A 21,119-nucleotide genomic window follows, 5' to 3' on the forward strand; every position below is an offset into this window, starting at 1 on the left:
ATGCGCGGGTTTCCATGGAGAGGTAAGTATACACACGCCCGGGTTTCTCGGCAGGAAAACACGACGAGGAAAATAGAGAGCAGGTTCTCTTTTTTTCTCGTCTAGATTCTGGGCAGTTTTCTCCACGAGAAACCTGAAAGCCTCGTACACACGCACGGTTTACTCGGCAAGAAAGCTCTGCCAGCAGTTTTCTTGCTGTTTCTGGCCGAGTAAACTGTGCGTGTGTACGAGGCTTGAGAGTGCGAGTGCTGAACGATCGGTCAGCTTGTGTCTATCAGTAATTAAATCATTCAAAGAGAAAGGAAAGCCATTGCTGACTATCAGACACTGGCCTCTATCCTTGCGTTTTTAACAAAACCACAAACCACGCTAGACATGAACCCCTGCCATTCTAGAGTAGAGGTTTTCCAAGGCGCTATAGCTTTCAGCCACTGCAAGCACATAGAAATACTCTGTAAAATGCAATATTGATTTGGTGTAATTTTCTTGAGCAAGGCTTTTAAGAGAGCCATTCAAAACCATGCACAAGCATTGTTAAATGCTGATGTTTAGAGCCATGTGTGTGCTGACTGAGTAGTACATCAAGATTTTCAGCGCCTTGAGCAAAATATAAATTGACAGCACTTTATGGTTACCTCGGCTGAGGCTGCAGCTTCTCTTTTATTTTTTCTAAGCTGGAGCAGATTGTACCCTGTAAGAAAAGAAAGACTTTCGATTTTTTTTCCCTAACTGAATAAATATACCAACTATTGTATCAACATAGCTATTAGTAGTGAACATATATAATGGGTGTATGATTCTTGCCTATAAGACACAGTGCTCTATAAGCAGGTTGAAAAAAAAAAACTGCAGATGTTTAAAATGACAGGCCGTAAATTATTGTCACAGTGCCCTGACCTGTCAAGTATTTCACTAAAGGTAAGCAAAGAAACATTATTCCTAAAGCAAGGTTTTTTTTTTTCGTTGAGATTACATTACATGGGCAATTAAGATGCTAGGCAATGGACGATTAGGAACACAGACACTTGAGACCACATGAGGCATGATACTATAGCTGTGGTGCTCACACCCAACATACACAAGTGTCACCTGAAGTCATGTAATGGACTAGTACTAAACAATGATGGCGCCATCCCGCACATGTTCTCACCACAAGATGCGCTCTTTCACAGAGAATACATTATATACGCAAGTTGCAACATACTTGTTAATGAGAAGAAATTAAGCAAATTAAACAGAAATAGGACTCTAGCTACTATAAGATCAAATTGGTGAATATTATTATTATACAGGATGTATATAGCGCCAACCGTGTGCTCAGCACTTTACAAAACGGTGGCAGACAGTACAGCTACGACACAACTCAATACAAGAGGACTGTGCTGGGTATAATGTATTTTGATCACGCATTGATGGTCTTAGTAAGGCACACACGATAACTGTTCCATATCATATACACGTATACAATTTAGCAATACTAGAAAAATATTTCAGAACGGTATTCTGACAAAGGAGTTGGGTGCCAGAATTCTGCGACTTGGGAGCACATAAACAGAAACCTGATGGGCCAGTATCAGAACCTACGTGTTATTTTTGGCTTGAAAATAAAAAAAACTGTAAAGTAGAATTATGCATTAAAATTAGTCTAAACTCTGCCCCCCCCAAAAAAAAAAACGGAACGTCTATTTAAAGTGGATCTTCACTGCATCTGAGCACCACAAACCAAAAACAATTCAATTTCAATATTCAAAGCAAACTTCCCCATCCATCCATGTCTCTGTGCTTTATTTTGTTAAAGAAATCACTTTGAATTTTTTTTTTCAATAACACCATCAACACCCACACAGGGGCAACAAAGCCCCCCCCCCCCTCCAGCATTTCTGGTCGTCGCCATCTTGAGTAAGGGCAAATGACTCATGTAGCATTTACTTCCTGGAATCCACCTGCCCTTAGATTAACCAGTTTCCGACCGCCTGCTGTACATATACTGCGGCAAGGTGGCTCTATTGCGCAAAATCACGTACCTGTACGTGATTTTGTCAATAGCTACTGGGGGTGCGCAAGCGCGGCCAGAGGTGCTATCGTGTGCTGATTGGCCACAGGAGGAGCCAATCAGCAGGCCTGGCAGACGCAATGTCCGTCGGCCACCCACAATCACTCCCCACAGAGACAGAATGGCGGTCTTCCAATGTAAACAAGCAGACCGCCATGCTGTCAAGCATGGACACGGTGATCTAGTGTTTCTGCTAATCAGGAACACGGATCACAGTGTCCATGCAGTGAGCCCATCCCCCCACAATAAGAAAGCACAATTAGGGAATACACCTAACCCTTTGATTTATACCGTGTCAGTGCGTATTTTTAGCACTGATCACTGTAACTGATTACTGGTTCCCAAATAAGTGTCAAAAGTGTCAGCTAGGTGTCCAATTTGTCCGCCGCAATGTTGCAGTCCCACTAACAATCACTGATCATTGCCAAAAAAAATTGAGGACACATGCAGTAGGCGAACATGCAGGGGCATTTGGATGCAGAAATAAAAAAAATATGCAAAACGCTCCTAGGAACAGCAGAAAAAAACATCTAACGTGCATAAGGCCTTATACTGGCTATTTTTGTTTACATAGTGGAAGGTTTTAGCGCTTTCTGGCAATATGTACCTTGGCAATGCTGCAGGCTGCAGCATACACATTAAGTTGTGGGTTTAAACCACAGTCCAATATAAGTAATGAGATCTGGTCTGTGACTCCATATACTGACAGCCACTACCATACCTCTTCCTCTTTCAGCATCAGTCCTGCTACATACATACATCAAATAGTGGTCAGATGTACAAGTTGAGGTATGACTGTCAAAAGATCTGCAAAAAGATAAAATAAGTTTCATCTACAACTTTGCACATTCAGTTTAGCTAAAGGTGAAAGTGGCTGTAAAGGCAGAAGGTTTATAATCCTAAAGTATTGTATGCATTAAAGGGGTTGTAAAGGTTTGTTTTTTATTTTTCTAAATGGGTTCCTTTAAGCTAGTGCATTGTTGGTTCACTTACCTTTTCCTTCCATTTCCCTTCTAAATGTTTTTTTTTTCTTTATCTGAATTTCTCACGTGCTGTTTCTCCTCAGTAAGCTGTTCTGGCTCACTAACCCCCAGCAAGAACAGCTCAGATCATGGGGGCAAGCTTACTGAGTGAGAAATTCAGACAAAGAAAAAAAATTTAGAAGGGAAATTGAAGGAAAAGGTTAGTGAACCAACAATGCACTAGTTTAAGGCCCCTTTCAAACTGGGGCGGGAGGTGCGCTGACGGTATAGCGGCGCTATTTTTAGCGGCGCTATACCGTCGGAATCGCGGCGGTATTCGGCCGCTAGCAGTGCAGTTTTGACCCCCGCTAGCAGAGGCGCATTGCCAGCGGTATTACCGTGGTTTCCCATTGCTTTCAATGGGAAGGAGCGGTGGAGGAGCGGTAAACACACCGCTCCTTCACCGCTTCAAAGATGCTGCTAGCAGGACTTTTGCAGGACAGTGAGCCAATGAGGCGAGAGAGAGGGGCCGGCTCGGTCACGGCTTTGTGTCTGAATGAATACAGGGAGCTGTGCACCCATAGCAAGCTGCTTGCTGTGGGGGCACTCAGTGGGACCCGAGAAGAGGAGTATCTGTTGAATTTTCAAAGCAACAGACTTCTGTCAGATTAGCAAACCTGTGAGATCAGCAGGCTTGCCGCTGCTTTTACAATTCAACATGTAAACAGTCAGACGGAGTTCTAAGTACTGTATTTCACTATAGAACCTCAGTTTACTGTAATGTATAAGTGTAGAATGTAAAACTCTGGGGGGTGTACAAAGATGTCCTCTTGTCCCCTTCTCACTGTATCCTTAGTGTGGAGGAGTGCGGAGTGTAGCAAGATGGTGGCGTTTCGTCACATTCGGCTACCCATCGTGGTTTTAGTGTGCTGTTTTGTCATAAAAACGTGTTGGAATGCATATGGAGGCGGTGCGCATGCGCACTGCAAAATTTTTCAGCGGAACGTCACTTCCGGAGCAAACTGTGATGGGTAGCCATATGTGACGAAACACTTACCCCTGGTGTAAAGTATGTAAAAAAAACAAGGCTGAAGCCAGAAGTAGTCATCACTACCCCTTAGAGAGGCACTGCCTGAGAGTTGTACTGGGTCATCAGACCAAGAAGTGAGAGTGTCCCTTCAAAGCCACCATATTTGAAAAGGGGTCTTTGTGACGTTCATATTCTTCCTGTAGTATGAAGTAGACCAAAGCTGATTGTGAGAAAAACATGCTGCAAAACGGATATCCAGAAATAACACATAGAGAACATGACAATAGCAGGTGCACAGAGGTGTTTTCAGACTTCTCCAAAGAGGTCAGTCCAGTTTGCTTCCGTATGCACAGTACATTTGCTTTTCTTTCTATAAAGGCGTGACACACAATCTTGTTATACAAGTTTTGTAGAAGAGTTCCATGTCTGAATACAGACTTCACTGAGGCACATACCATAATAAAGGCAGGCACATTATTTGTAGGGCAGTAAGTACTGCAGAGCATGCCACAAGCTTTCCAGATGAGCAAGTGTAACTAAATCCAGGACCCAGCATTCACTATATGTGGTCTCCCACAGTACACAGAACATGGAAATGCAATTATTTTAGTAAATATAAACTGCTGAATATCTTTTTCTCATCAGCAGTATATAGCAGTTTTGTTACTTCTACCAGTGTCTGGTTAAAGCATTTGCCCTTGTTTGTCTTATGAGGCTGCAGGACTCCTGAACCTCTGTCTGGACAGTGCTGATTGGCTGTATCGATCACATGCACTCTCCCAAGAAAAAAAAACGAAACTCTCTAGCAATACACACCAAACTGAGCATGTGCAGAGTGCCTCCAAAGGCTCTTTCCTATAAGGAGATGGATTGGGGACAATGGAAAAAGGAGGATCAAACAGCCTTGTAACACAATGCAGATTTAGGTTCCACATGGATTCTAACACGCAAGCTTTACTGGATATACCGACTGATTTTACTGTTGTGGGTTTAGTAACACTTTAAAGTGGTTGTAAAGGCACAAGGTTTTTTGCCTTCATGCATTCTAAGCATGAAGGTAAAACACCTTCCGTGTGCAGCATCCCCCCAGCCCCCCTAATACTTATCTGAGCCCCCTCTTGATCTAGAAATGTCCACAAGAGCCTTGCCTCTCTGGGGACTCTCTGGGGACTCGGACTCCTGATTGGCTTTTGGCAGCTCCTGCTGCTGTCAATCACAGCTAGTGAGCCAATCAAGAGACAGCGGGGCTCAGGAGTGCGCCTGCTTGGGTGCCCCCATTACAAGCTGCTTTCTGTGGGGGCAACCAGCAGGAGGGAGGAGACAGGAGCCCCAGCGTGGGACCTGAGAAGAGGAGGATCTGGGCTGCTCTGTGCAATCACTTAAAAGCGGGGTTCCACCCACGATTTTTTTTGTCTTTAAAGTCAGCAGCTACTGACTTTTAATAAGGACACTTACCTATCCTACTCGCCCACGATGTCAGCCCCCCCCCCAGGCCAATCCCTCGATCCTAGCAGCTCCCGGTGCCGCCATGCTCAGTAAAGGAGAGCCGCGTGGCTCTATGTGAATGGGCCGGCGGCTCTCTGGGATACACACAGTTCCCAGAAGGAAGCGCGCCCCATTCACCAGAAGACACCGCGACTAGAACGGAGGAAGAAGACCCACTGTGGACGATGAAGAGGCAGATTACTGACTTACGCATAGCAACCGCTATTTCTGGTAAGTATAAAAAAATAAATGTTTCTATTTTTTTAGGATTTTTGCTGAAAATATTTTTTTCAGGGTGGAACTCCACTTTAACTTTCTAACATACAGGACTGTTAGCTTCTCCCGATAGAGGTCAACTGGTATGTTTTGATTACACCCACAGACATAAGCTCCTCACCCAGTTTGGCTACAAATGACAGGATTAGGCAACTGTCATCTCATATCTGTTATGCCGCGTACACACGATCATTTTTCGGCATGGAAAAAAACGTTGTTTTTCGGCATGTAGAAAAAACGATTTTCCAACTTCATCATTAAAACGACGTTGCCCACACACCATCGTTTTTAAAAAATGGTCTAGCAAAGCGCGGTGACGTACAACACGTACGACAGCACTATAAAGGGGAAGTTCCATGTGGATGACGCCACCCTTGGGGCTTCTTTAGCTGATTCCGTGTTAGTAAAAGACGATTTGCGCTTTTCTGTCTGTTACAGCGTGATGAATGTGCTTACTCCATTATGAACGGTAGTTTTACCAGAACGAGCGCTCCCGTCTCATAACTTGCTTCTGAGCATGCGCGGGTTTTTAACGTTGTTTATGCCCACACACGATCATTTTTTACAACCCGAAAAACGACATTGTTTAAAATGTCGTTAAAAAATGCAGCATGTTCTAAAAAAATGTTGTTGTTTTTCAGAACCCGAAAAATGATGTGAAGCCCACACACGATCATTTTAAATGACATTTTTTAAAAACAACGTTTTTTTCATGCCGAAAAATTATCGTGTGTATGCGGCATTAGGAACATACAGCAAGTCAGTGGTTCTCAACATGTAGTAAAGTTCTCCCAGTGATATATATCTTTCATTTTCAGGAGTACTGCTGATTGTCAAATATAGCTAATGCCGTGTACACATGATCGAAAATTCCGACAAGAAAAGTGAGATGTGAGCTTTTGGTCGGAAATTCCAACCGTGTGTAGGCTCCAACGGACTGAATTTCCGCCAAGAAAAATTCCAATCATCTGTATGCAATTCCAACTGAGAAAAATCCTACGCATGCTCGGAATCAAGTCGACGCATGCTCGGAAGCATTGAACTTCAGTTTTCTCGGCTCGTCGTAGAGTTAGATGATACCGTGTTCTTGACGGTCGAAATTTGGTGTGACCGTGTGTATGCAAACAAGTTTGAGCCAAAATTGTGTAGGAAAAAAAATCCACGGTTTTCTCGTCGGAATTTCTGATCGTGTGTACGTTGCATAGGTATACAAGTTTCAAAGTTCACCAAATTACTATTATTATACATGATTTATATAGTGAGAGAGAGAGAGAGAGTTTGCGCAGCGCTTTACAATGTAGATGGGGGGACAGAACAATTACAATACAGTTCAATAACAAAGGGACAGGAGGGCCTTGCTCATGGAGCTTTTACATTCTAAAGGAATGCAAATAATGCTTTTTATACATAATATACTCATTTGGTAAATTCTGATTATACCTCAGACAGGAGGCTCATATCTTATGCATTAATCCTTCTTTATTAATGCTCACAGCAGAAGTGTAAAAACATCTAACGTATGTAAAAAAGAAAAAACTGGTAGAACCACACCTCCCAGCAGTCCCATGGCCTAAACCACTCCCATACTAGTCTCTATAAATGGACTGCTCTCATCTAAGATCTTCCTCTTTCTTTCTGCTCACGGCGGAGCAAGTTAAGTATCACCAAATGATTTGATATATTGATATTAATATTGAGAATATGTTATTTGTCATTATATATATATATCTTTCATAGTACGGTTTACAGATAACCTTGCCTTGCCACCCAAGGCTTCATTCACCAGATAATTTCGTTTGTATCCTCTTTTACCGTTCTTTCTCTCACTGTCTAACTCCTTTCTGTACTGTACTATATTACTCCTGTTCCGCTGGGACCGCGATCGTCAGCGGTCACCAGCGGCCATACGCACCCTCTCTCTCTTTACCTGCTTCTCCCATGCGGCGCGCCATCTTGGGCATGTTCCCTTTCCTCTCCCCCCTGTAGAACGAACGTGCGTCGCCAAGGAGGCGGATCCACCGCCTCACTCTATCTCCACAGAGCCGCCCCCGCCGTCCTATCACTTCACGTGCTGGACTCGGGAGGCGGGTCCCCCTCGATCTTTTCAACCAATAGACGCCTGGGAGCCGTAGTCTCGCGAGACTTCGCCCCCAGAGCGCAATCGATCCCAGGCTCTCCTCCCGTCGCATGCCAGTCAGCGCTGGTGACCGGAGGGAGAGCCTGGTATAGTTCTCGTCCGCAAATTGCTGCCATTATTTTGTCCTGGGAATTTTATTCCCACCCCTGTGCCCACAATTCTCAAACTTCCTATTAGAATCCCTAAGTACTACAGAGCCATCGCTCTCTATTTATATATACATTTGCCATAGCTCTCTCTCTTTATCATGACTGAGGAAGGTTCCCCCTCCCCATTAGAACAGGACCTGGTTCTAGAACCAACTCATCTCCTTAGTACAACCCAACTACAGGACATCATTAATCAATCTGTCCAAGCAGCACTGGCAATAGCTGCCGCTTCCGGACCACCCCAATCCACTCATTCCTCTGTGCCCGTACCCCTCGGCACAGAACCGACCACAAAGAAAGGAAAATCTTCCTATAAAAGGAAGAATGTGGTGACGGTTTATGACTCCCCGGCAGGGGAAGCTAATAATATGCAGCGAGCAGATCCTTCCACAGACTGCCACCCCACGCATCCTACAGATCCCTTTCAACCTCTGAGCCTCAGAGAGTCAACAAAAAGGCACGGTTTAGCTAAGAGAGCCAAACCAGACTCATACGTTTTAGAGTCGGACGACGATTCATCCGCAGAGTCGGATAAATCAGATGTCTCAGGATCTGATTACTATGAGGAAGAAGATGCGGGGGCTTCGGCAATCCTCCCGGATGCCAACCCTGACGAACAGGGCAAAGACGTATTAGACGCCATGGGGGAACCCCTATTTAATCCGGACACTATCTCCCATCCTCGCTCTGGGGACTGGTCCCCACTGCCCCACGTGTCCCAATATGTAGAACTCTGGGCACGCAAAACTTTAGATAAGTCCAATCGCAATAAGCTTAGATCGGAGTGCCCCCGCCCGCATATCCCCATGAAAGCGGTTGCCACGCCTACGGTGGACCCCATTTTAATGAAATACCTGCTGAAAACAGGTAAAATGCCTAAGAAAGGGATAGACCGGTCCTTTACTAGTATCCAAGACCGCATCCTGGACCTGTTCGGGCCTTTGACCAAAATCCTGAACTTAGCGGAACAATCCGTGACAACAGGCCAAGGGGTTGACCTAACACAACTGCGCGGTTGGGCCCAAAGAGCCATTTGCCTTACGGGCAATGCCAACACCGCCTGTTCAGTTGAACGCAGGCGCTCTATACTCATGCGCCTCGACCCACAGCTAGCCCATCTAGCGGAGTCCGAGCCAGGCCCCTCAGCAGGGGGCATGCTTTTTGGCGAGTCCCTAATAAAGGACATTAATAAATTTGTCGGTATGTTCAACAGCCTGGATAAGGCACAAACGTCCCTGAAAAAACCCAACAATGCCAGAGTTTTTTCTCGGGCCGGCAGATACAGGGGCCGTTCTGCCGGCCGATACAATTCGGGCAGACCCTTCCAGAGGTCTTCCACTCAAACGCACTATACTCAGGCTCCCACCCACTATACCACCACCGCGCAACCGGCACCATTCTTCCCTCCCCGTGGGAGACCCTGGAGGGGACGCGGCCAGAGAGGATACCCTCGTTCACGCCCGTATTCCGGTGAGTACCACAGCCATTACCTTTCCCCTCTTACCGGTGGGAGGTCGCCTAAAGTTTTTTACGCTCGCCTGGTCTGCGATTACGGCAGACTCCTGGGTTCTGAATACAGTAACAGGTTTCCAAATAGACCTTGTGTCCCCACCGACTCTGGGGATATTGCCACCCCCTATCCATTTTTCAGAAGAAAATGTGACCCTCATAGACACCGAACTTCGGGAATTAATAGCCAAACATGCGGTCACCGAAGTCACCGCCCCATCACCGGGTTTCTTCAGCAACCTCTTCCTAGTCAAGAAGAAGGGGGGGGGTTATCGCCCGGTCATAAACCTCCGGGACTTGAACCAACATGTCGCCTATCGACATTTCAAAATGGAAGGCATTCACTGCCTCCGAGACCTACTCACCCCCGGGGACTGGTTAGTGAAGGTGGACCTAAAGGACGCCTACCTCACAGTTCCCATGCACCCGGACTCCCAACATCTCCTCCGTTTCAGATGGTGGGGTCGCATCTGGCAGTTTACGTGCCTACCGTTCGGCCTGTCCTCAGCCCCATGGTGTTTCACCAAGCTGCTGAAACCGGTCGTGGCAGCGTTGAGGAGCAGGGGAGTGCGTCTGATCATCTATCTAGACGACCTCCTCATACTAACCCACTCCAAGCACATGGCCTATCGCCATATGAATTGGACCATCGACCTATTACAAACCCTGGGCTTTATTATCAACCGAGAGAAATCGGTTCTCGTCCCGGCTCAGGAGATGGAATTTCTGGGTTTCTCGATAGACACCCACCTCGCTATCCTTCGAATGCCCAGCGCAAAGCTGGCCCTAATCCGGAAGGAGATCAGGGCGGTTTTGCGCAAAGGTTTCCTATCTCTACGCGTCCTGGCACGCATAGTGGGCCTATTGGCTGCGTCCATTCAAGCCATCTTTCCGGCTCCCTTACATTACCGAGCCCTTCAGAGGTTAAAAATCCTACACCTGCGCCAGGGCCTTCGCTACGCAGACGAAGTGTCCCTATCCCCAGAAGCTCGGGCCGAATTGCGCTGGTGGCTCCGTCACGCCACCGACTGGAACGGCCGGACGATTTTCAACGCACGTCCAGACGTAGTCATAGAATCGGACGCAAGCCGACGGGGCTGGGGAGCCCGCCTGGGGACGAGGTCCACGGGGGGGATCTGGTCCAGGGAGGAATCCCTGTTGCATATCAACGCTTTGGAACTCTCAGCGGCCCTCTTCGCCATTCAGAGCTTCTTGGCAACACGGACCAATTGTTGTGTATTATTACGCATGGACAATATTGCGGCGGTTCAATACATCAACCGCCTGGGAGGTACCAGATCCAAGATTCTAGCGGACATCTCTGCAGAGATTTGGCATTTCTGTCTGTCTCGAGACATCTCTCTTATAGCGGAGTACATTCCGGGAGTCTCCAATACAGTAGCAGACTGGAACTCTCGATATCTGGTAGATTCCAGCGACTGGGGTTTAGACCGTTCGGTTTTCAACCAAATAAAATTACTTTGGGGCCCCTTGGGCATAGACCTTTTCGCCTCTCGCCTCAACCACCAACTGCCCCACTTCTTCAGCTGGAGACCGGACCCAGGGTCCTCGGCTGTGGACGCTTTCCGCCACTCTTGGACAGGAGGTACGCACTATGCGTTTCCCCCATTCTCAATGATCCCCAGGGTCCTTCTACAAATTACCAATCAGGGAGCTACGGTGGTTCTGATCACACCGTGGTGGCCAGCTCAACCCTGGTTTCCCCTGCTATTGGATTCGATCATCGACCATCCCAGACTCCTTCCCCGATTCCCTCGTATCCTGTCTCACCCAACCAAAGGCATTCATCCCCTGGTGGAGGAAGACACTCTGACGCTCCTGGCGTGGCTGGTATCTGGGTGCCGGACCCGGGTGACGGCCTTTCAAGCTCGGCTAGAGACCTCCTCGCCATGGCCTGGGCCCCCGGGACTCGGTCGGCATACCGATCAGCCTGGCAATTCTGGGTACGTTGGTGCGACCAACGGCAAGTTGATCCCTTGCGTGCCCCTGTAAACGTCATTGCAAACTACTTGGCAGACTCTTTCTCCTCTGGCAAGGCTTATAGTTCCATCAATGTCTACAGGTCAGCCATATCGGCCTATCACTGCCCAGTGGATTCCATGCCGGTAGGCAAACACCCACTGATTTGCAAACTTCTGCGGGGCATCAGGTTCAAACGACCCCCGCGGCCTAAGTATCAGTCCACCTGGGACGTTTCTAGGGTCCTTACCATGCTCTCGGGCTGGGGAGACAACGATTCGCTGTCTCTTAAAATGTTGTCCTTCAAGCTCACCATTTTGCTTTGCCTGGTTTCTATAAAACGCGTTTCCGACGTTAGAGCCTTGGACATTTCAAGACGCCAATTTTCACCCCAGGGTGTCAAGTTCACGATAGTCCGCAGGACAAAGACCGGTCTGCACTCGGTCTTCTATCCCTTCTTCCCTTCACACCCACGACTCTGTGTGGTCAAATGTCTACAGGCATACGAAGCGCACACTGCGGACCTCCGTAGTCCAAACTCCTCTCAATTATTAGTTTCTTACGTCAGACCCCATCACCCAGTCACAACCGCCACCCTGGCACGTTGGGTTAGATCCACCATGGCTCTGGCTGGTATAGACATCACCCGGTTTGGAGCACACTCCTCCAGAGGGGCCATGGCTACCAAGGTGATGGCGACCGGAGGCTCTCTCTCTGATCTGCTAATGGCGGCCGATTGGTCCTCTGAATCAGTCTTCCGTCTTTTTTATTTCAGACCAGAAAATCATGTTGCCATGTCTGTTTTATGATGCTGATTGTTATGTACTGTCTTGTTTTTAATTTTGGAATATACATATATTTATGCTATGTTAGCTTTGAACTTGCATAAGATATGAGCCTCCTGTCTGAGGTATAATTCGAGATTTTCCTAGCTTGTGACGGAAAATATTGATTATATGAAGACAGGAGGCGAGTATCTTCCCTCCCTTCCCAACCCTTTCACGTTTTGTGTTTTGTTTCAGGTTATTGACATATCTATTACCTGGAATTTTCGTTTAAATCTATGGTTAGGGTGATGTTCCCCTGTTCAGTTCAATCAGCAAGTCGACGCGACACCGTGGCCCAACACAGTCGGGACCTACAGCCTACTCTTCTTTAGAAATCTTCGGTTACGGATAAGGGGCCGACTGGTCGAAGAGTTGATAATCAGAGGCTAGAAACCACACCTCGCATTCACGCAAAGAAAGAGGAAGATCTTAGATGAGAGCAGTCCATTTATAGAGACTAGTATGGGAGTGGTTTAGGCCATGGGACTGCTGGGAGGTGTGGTTCTACCAGTTTTTTCTTTTTTACATACGTTAGATGTTTTTACACTTCTGCTGTGAGCATTAATAAAGAAGGATTAATGCATAAGATACTCGCCTCCTGTCTTCATATAATCAATATTTTCCGTCACAAGCTAGGAAAATCTCGAATTATTATAAAAGAATAAGGGACTGCTTGGAATGTCTGATACGCATTCATGGATAGATAAATCAACACACACCAGGGGTTACTTAGCAAAAATCAGTTGTGATATATGTTCATTGAGTATAATAAACACTGCCGTAATGTAATGTAAGCTGATCACAGACCTGATAGGGCAGTCATACATGAAGGACCTATCCAACCACTCACAGGACAAGCTGTCCATGTCCAAGTGACCATACAGGTTCCTTTGAATGGCCTGGGGAGGGATGAGAGGTGAGACTATACCTTATCAGATTGGGGTGGAAGGACATTTCCTGGTGTCCTCAACAGCAGTGTTCTAGACAAAGAACGGTTGACATTCATTAAGTCCCTGTTCACAGTTAGAAACCCTGCGATTCAGTGCCGCTTCCCGCACACTGAAATCTGCAACCATCTGGCACCCCCAGATCGGTTCGCAGTTTGTAGTGCGAACTGTCAAGTGGTGCAGGAATCGGATTGCATAGGTGTGAACATCCATGCGATCCGATTCCTGTGCAGACCAAAAAAAGGGTCCTGCACCATTTTAGTGCGAATGCGATGCGATTTCAGCCATACAGTTCGTATGGCTGAATTTGCATCACACAGACGTCGCATGTGATCTGCACAGCAATGCGGCATGAATTCCAATGCGACGTCTATGATCGCAGAAGTGTGAACCCAGTCAGAAACCTTTAGATTAGCCAGAGGAGTTATGATAGGAAGCCCTTATTTTTCTGTTTTAAGCCTAGTACACACAGGCCAAATGTCAGGTGGCATTGGTCATGTGTACTGCGGCCGTTTGGCTGGCTTCTGTCGAAGGGGCATGACTGAAAGAGGTCCGCCGACCATTGGTTGAAAGTGGTGATCGGAGTGCTTTGGCAGGGGGGTCGCCCCCTTCTCAGAACACAATAGCATAGCAGGGGAGATCGCTGTACTACATCGGATAGTTAGTACAGCGGCTTGTCCTGAGGTACGGTAGTACAGAGCTAGTACAGAGTTAGTACAGAAAAAAACTTCTGGTGTGTACTAAGCTTTACAATAGAAAATTAGTAGTCCACGGCCATCTATTTGCTGCATTTCACCAGTTTCTTTTTCTTTCTTTGCCAATATGAGTATGTACCAGACAAAATATACGAGAGGAAAAAAGCCTGTTTATACAGCATTAACTAAAGTCTTGTCTCAGGGCGCGTGCCCTTGGCACAGTGTTGATATGTGGAGGTGGGCCGCACTCCATATTCCTGCGTCTCTCTGACAGGAATGACTACACCATCACCCCTGTCCGAAGGAGCAGGTGCCTAGATAACTACAGGAGGAAGGATTCTGCTCTCTCCTCCCTCCAACAGCCTGCCATGTATATTATTTTACACGCCAAAACTTGCATGATTCATTTGTCATGTCTTCTATTATAAGTTCTGTCATGAAGCCACAGTGCCACTTCTCTGTAATGTCCTTGCTGAGTGTTACTGCTCCATTACTGAGGAAGAACCAACAATATCGCATTGTATCCTGACAGGAAAGGCAATGCAGCATCTGAAGCTTATAAAAAGACATGCAAATAAACAAACAAATGAGATCACAACGAATGTTCAACGTCTACACAGCTTACTGGCCTTCAACTAGCTTTTACATTTACTAAGAAGTTAACAAATTGCAACACAAAGCTTCCAATTCCAATAATTTATAGCGATGGATATTGAAGGCCAAGTCTAGCCAAAGGTTTTTCGGACAGAATTGTCAAGTTTTTTTACCTGCTTGTTTCCCTGTTAAGTAGACTTTCCCTCACTTCCTGTCTTTCTTATGGGTGTTAGAGAGAACAGGAAGTAAGGGGAAATCTCCCTAATAAGGAAAAAACAGCAATAAACCATTGTTTAATAGAATGAGGAAGAATATGAATCTCTGTTAGGTTATTTCTGTTTTTACGCTGGGTAGATTGTTTCTCACTTCATGTCCAGCTGACTAACGTCAGTTGTTGAAATGACAAAGCTAAAATCAAAGTCATATTGCATAATTTTCCCTCCAAAAGGCATTACACATAAACCTGTATTCATTAAAACAAAGCAAAAGCAAAAGCAGTGCCACCAATCCATAGCAGCCATTATAACATGATTTATCAATTGAACAGAAATTCGATTGGTTGTTAGGATTACTTGACTGGATGCATCCTTTTTACCCCAATTACCAAAACCGCAAAAAGGACATGGGTAACACTATTACAATTTTTTTTGAAACAGCACTCAAAATTGCTTACTATTATTCCAAACACATAGCTCGACCCAGTAAATCCATAATCTAAAGGTGGCCATACACCCAGGGCTGGGACAAGGGGTAGGCAAGAGGAACAGCTGCCCTGGGCACAGCGGAGCAAGGGGGCACAGAATGGACACAGGGTAGTAACCCCATTCCACAGCATGCATTACCAGTGGGGGTGCAGTTCCATACCCTTGCTCTGGGTGCTAGAACTTGTCTCGGTACTGCAGTGCATACACATAGCGATTTGTAAACAAAACAAGTGTGCGATTCATCCCTAATAGAATAACACACATGGTAACACATACGATATTGTTCTACACTCATACCAAAGTCGATGGATAGATCGACTTCAGCACAACCAGCTTGCCCATAGATGTTGAACTGGCCAAATTTTGATCGGTCTATGGCCAGCCAAAAGGAGACCAAGGTCCGATCAGATACGCCTTTCAGTTTTTCAGACAGACCTGATCGGATGGTCCAATCAGATTATAATGTGTATGATGAGCTGATCTCATTGCGGGTTCAAACATGTAAAGCCAATCACTACAACCTCCAAAGCAAAATGAGAAGCCAGCAGCACCACTGCAGCAAACATAAACCATTGCGGTGTACAGGGTGACAAACACAATAATACTAATACAATAGAAGTATAGTTGCATATAAAGTTTGTACACATATATTCCAGATCCTGACAACAGCCACAGGGCAGAGTCCAGTGTGGGACAGTTCAGGTAGGTCCTCATATTACATATATTTGGTAAATCTAAAGTTGATTGTATGGATAGATTGTAACATGTATGGTGAACCTTAGATCTTCCATCCACTATGTAATGCCTGTCCGGCTATCTCCTACTCCGGCTACCCTCAGGTGATCCCTGAAAACTCATCACTTCAGGGAAGCCTATCCCGCCTCCGACTCACTGAACTTTTATCTCTTCCATCAGCTCACTCCCCACAGTTGATACATTTTCTACCACTTGCCCCATTCTATTCGATTGTAAGCTCCTAGGAGCAGGGACCTCCTAACCCTCTTGTGCTTTATTATACTGTATCTGTACTGTATCCCTTTAGGTACTAAAGCCCTGTGCAAACTGTTGGCACTAAATAAATCCCAAATAATAGTAATAATCATTTCATATTGATGACATAGGCTGCTTACATTTGTCCCCCCCCCCCCCCCCCCCCCCAGTTTTGGTAGGGGCCACGGCACACCAAAAAGGGTGCATTTGTGCGCATTCCCAACAGCCCATCCAGTTCAACGGGCTGTGAAACGTGCAAAAAGTAGGGCAGATGCGACTTTCAAAATTGTGCCACGCCGCACAGGACCATGTGTTTTGGTGCCAGCGAACGCACCTGCATTTGTGAGATGTGTGGAGGTGCCCTTAGGAATTATTGGCACCTTGGGCCGCTGATAAGGCAGTACAGCCAGCACTCCTGTACTGAGAATGGGCCCCATCAGTTCAAAGGGCAGGTACAGGCACCCGCTGAGCTGGAAGGCTGGCGGCAATGTCTTACTGCAGACACTGATCCTCTTCAGCCTCCCCCTGCATGACTCCCGGATTCTCCTCTGCTCCCTCCCTCCAGCTGTGCTTCAAGGGGAACAGTTCTAGCATCCGTGCCTTCACCCCCCTGCTTTCTGCCCCCCCCCCCCCCGTGCGCCCCTTTTCCAATTTTCCTGCTTATCTCCTGCCGGAAGCCGAGGCGGGTGCACAATAGTGTCCCATCATTGGTATCAGTGGGAGGAATAGTGTCCCATCATTGGTATTAGTGGGAGGAATAGTGTCCCATCATTGGTATAAGTGGGAGGAATAGTGTCCCATCATTGGTATCAGTGGGAGGAATAGTGTCCCATCATTGGAATCAGTGGGAGAAATAGTGTCCCATCATTGGTATCAGTGGGAGGAATAGTGTCCCATCATTGGTATTAGTGGGAGGAATAGTGTCCCATCATTGGTATTAGTGGGAGGAATAGTGTCCCATCATTGGTATCAGTGGGAGGAATAGTGTCCCATCATTGGTATCAGCGGGAGAAATAGTGTCCCATCATTGGTATCAGTGTGAGGAAAAGTGTTCCATCATTGGTATCAGTGGGAGGAATAGTGTCCCATCATTGGAATCAGTGGGAGGAATAGTGTCCCATCATTGGTATCAGTGGGAGGAATAGTGTTCCATCATTGGAATCAGTGGGAGAAATAGTGTCCCATCATTGGAATCAGTGGGAGAAATAGTGTCCCATCATTGGTATCAGTGTGAGGAAAAGTGTTCCATCATTGGTATCAGTGGGAGGAATAGTGTCCCATCATTGGAATCAGTGGGAGGAATAGTGTCCCATCATTGGTATCAGTGGGAGGAATAGTGTCCCATCATTGGTATCAGTGGGAGGAATAGTGTCCCATCATTGGTATCAGTGGGAGGAATAGTGTCCCATCATTGGTATCAGTGGGAGGGATAGTGTCCCATCATTGGTATCAGTGGGAGGAATAGTGTCCCATCATTGGAATCAGTGGGAGAAATAGTGTCCCATCATTGGTATCAGTGGGAGGAATAGTGTCCCATCATTGGTATCAGTGGGAGTAGTGTCCCATCATTGGTATCAGTGGGAGAAATAGTGTCCCATCATTGGAATCAGTATGAGAAATAGTGTTCCATCATTGGTATCAGTGGGAGGAATAGTGTCCCATCATTGGAATCAGTATGAGAAATAGTGTTCCATCATTGGTATCAGTGGGAGGGATAGTGTCCCATCATTGGTATCAGTGGGAGGAATAGTGTCCCATCATTGGTATCAGTGGGAGGGATAGTGTCCCATCATTGGTATCAGTGGGAGGAATAGTGTCCCATCATTGGAATCAGTGGGAGAAATAGTGTCCCATCATTGGTATCAGTGGCAAGAATAGTGTCCCATCATTGGGGGGAATAGTGCCCCTGTGGCCAGATAAAGGCTAGCAAAGGGCCACCTCTGGCCCTCGGGCTGCAGTTTGGAGACCCCTGTCATGATTTTAATGTAATTTTATCGAAAATCTAATTTGAAACTTTATAAAGGGGTGGGGAGGGAATGGGCCCCTGCTAGGTAGGCAGTATGGGGCCCTGTGGTTTCTATCAGCAGCCTTGATGGCGCCCAGGTAAATCTACACTGATTCTGTGCAGTGCGGGGGGAAAACGCGTGCTTTTGGGCACGTTCCTGCACTGCAATTAGTGTGAACTGACCCATACACGTTGCAAACCTGGCCAATCAACTTTAGGTTGATCAAAACGATGTAATATGAGGACCTACCTGATCCATTCACTTAATTTGGATCCAGTCTAGGAGGGCAATCTAAAGACGATAGTACAATCAGATTGTAATGTGTGGAGACCCTTCATGTAAAGAAGACTGTCCAATCGGATTGTAATGTGTGGAGACCCTTCATGTAAAGACGATAGTACAATCAGATTGTAATGTGTGGAGACCCTTCATGTAAAGAAGACTGTCCAATCGGATTGTAATGTGTGGAGACCCTTCATGTAAAGACGATAGTACAATCAGATTGTAATGTGTGGAGACCCTTCATGTAAAGAAGACTGTCCAATGAGATGTGACCTTCATGTAAAGAAGATTGTCCGATCACATTGTAATGTGTGGAGACCCTTCATGTAAAGAAGACTGTCCAATGAGATGTGACCTTCATGTAAAGAAGATTATGTGGAGTATACAGTATGTGGAACTTAGCATGGACTATAAGCAGTAATGTACACAGAAGGGTGAAGAAGCAAACAGGTGGAGGTGCACTGACAGGCACACAGGTCCTGGACGATGCCTGGGGTTGGCCAGCTTGGCACTTACCTTGTGGCTGGTTGGAATGGTGTCAGCACATCAGCCCCATCCTCAGTCTTCTCCTTCCCACAGTAGATGAGATAAGAATGCGGCAGATCCCCCTTCCCCGGTGTGTTCCGTGTACGAGCTGCGTGTCGCTAAGTGCACAGTGCACACACACACATAGACAGCCGTGACATGATGCCACCTCCCCCGCCTGTCTCATGGGCCGAGGCTCTACACTGCACAGAGACTAAAGCAGGCCCCGCCTGACTGGCCCCGAGCTCCCTCCCTGGCCCGATCACTGCTTCCTTCTACTGACGAGCATCATCACATTCTAATACAGTGAGCCAGTGTCCTCCTGTACAGCACACACACACACGCCTGCATTGTGTACGGATCCCCAGGCTGCCTCCTCTACTCACAGCTCACCAGCTGCCTGCTACTCCCGCTAATATTCACAATGGTGGCTGCTAGGGGGCTTCAGTGTGTGCTGTGTGCCTGCTAGGAGGGAAGACCGCCACACAGCTATGAAGACTGGATACAGACCTATCATTGGACTATACCTCCTATAGATGAGCATAGCCCTATAGAGTACCATACCTCCTATAGAGAAGCATACCCATATAGAGCACCATACTCCTACAGAGGACCATACCCCCTATAGAGGAGCACACCCCCTATAGAAGACCCCACTTCCTATAGAGGACCATACCCCCTATAGAGAAGCATACCCCTAGAGCACCATACTCCTACAGAGGACCATACCCCCTATAGAGCACCATCCCCTCTATAGAAGACCATACCCCCTATAGAGTACCATACCCCCTATAGAGAAGCATACCCATATAGAGCACAAAACTCCAACAGAGGACCATACCCCCTATAGAGCACCATCCCCCCTATATAAGACCATACCCCCTATAGAGTACCATACCCCCTATAGAGAAGCATACCCCTAGAGCACCATACTCCTACAGAGGACCATACCCCCTATAGAGGAGCACACCCCCTATAGAAGCCCCCACTTCCTTTAGAGGGCCATACCCCCTATAGAGGACCACACTCCCTATAGAGGACCATACCCCCTATAGAGGACCATAACCCCTATAGAGAAGCATACCCCTATAGAGCACCATACCCCCCCATAGAGGACCATACCCCCTATAGAGGAGCACACTCCCTATAGAGTACCATACCCCCTATAGAGAAGCATACCCCTAGAGCACCATACTCCTACAGAGGACCATACCCCCTATAGAGGAGCACACCCCCTATAGAAGACCCCACTTCCTATGGAGGACCATACCCCCTATAGAGGACCACACTCCCTATAGAGGACCATACCCCCTATAGAGGACCCCACTCCCTATAGAGGACCATACCCCCTATAGAGGAGCATACCCATAATAGAGGACCATACCCCCCTATAGAATATCATACCCCTATAGAGGACCACACTACCTATAGAGGACCATACCCCCTATAGAACACCATCCCCCCTATAGAGCACCATACCCGCTATAGAGGACCATACCCCCATAGAAGACCACACCACCCATAGAGGGGCATATCCCTGTAGAGTACCATACCCCCCATAGAGGAGCATACCCCATATAGAGGACCATACCCCCCCAATAGAGGACCATACCCCCTAAAGAGCAACATACCCCCCATAGAGGACCATACCCCATATAGAGGGCCATAACCCCCCAGTAGAGGAGCATACCCCCTATAGAGCACCATTCCCCCTACAGAGAACCATGCCCCCATAGATGACCATACCCCCTATAGAGGACCATACCCCCTATAGAGGACCATACCCCTATAGAGGATAATACCCCATATAGAGGAGCATACCCCCTAAAGAGCTTCATACCCCTATAGAGGACCACACCCCTATAGAGGAGCATACCCCCTAAAGAGTGTCATACCCCTATAGAGGACACTACCCCTTATAGAGGATAATATCCCATATAGAGGAGCATACCCCCTAAAGAGCTTCAT

The 21,119-nt window shown here is 46.9% G+C and overlaps 1 protein-coding gene across 3 annotated transcripts in view; it reads right to left on the reverse strand.

Annotated features, from left to right (window-relative positions):
• PIP5K1B (phosphatidylinositol-4-phosphate 5-kinase type 1 beta) overlaps positions 1–21,119 on the reverse strand; it is a 223,954-nt gene that overhangs the window by 186,835 nt on the left and 16,000 nt on the right. The window contains exon 1 of one of the 3 annotated variants that reach the window (XM_040356941.1): positions 19,143–19,415. The exons of 1 other annotated variant lie outside the window; for it this stretch is intronic. The gene's annotated coding sequence lies outside the window, so the exon portion shown is untranslated. Of the gene's footprint in view, positions 1–19,142; positions 19,416–21,119 lie in introns of those variants that run through there. One more of the 3 variants, XM_040356928.1, reaches the window with a different exon arrangement.

The sequence above is a fragment of the Rana temporaria genome, chromosome 1 (genome assembly GCF_905171775.1).
Source record: "Rana temporaria chromosome 1, aRanTem1.1, whole genome shotgun sequence".
Lineage (NCBI taxonomy): Eukaryota > Metazoa > Chordata > Amphibia > Anura > Ranidae > Rana > Rana temporaria.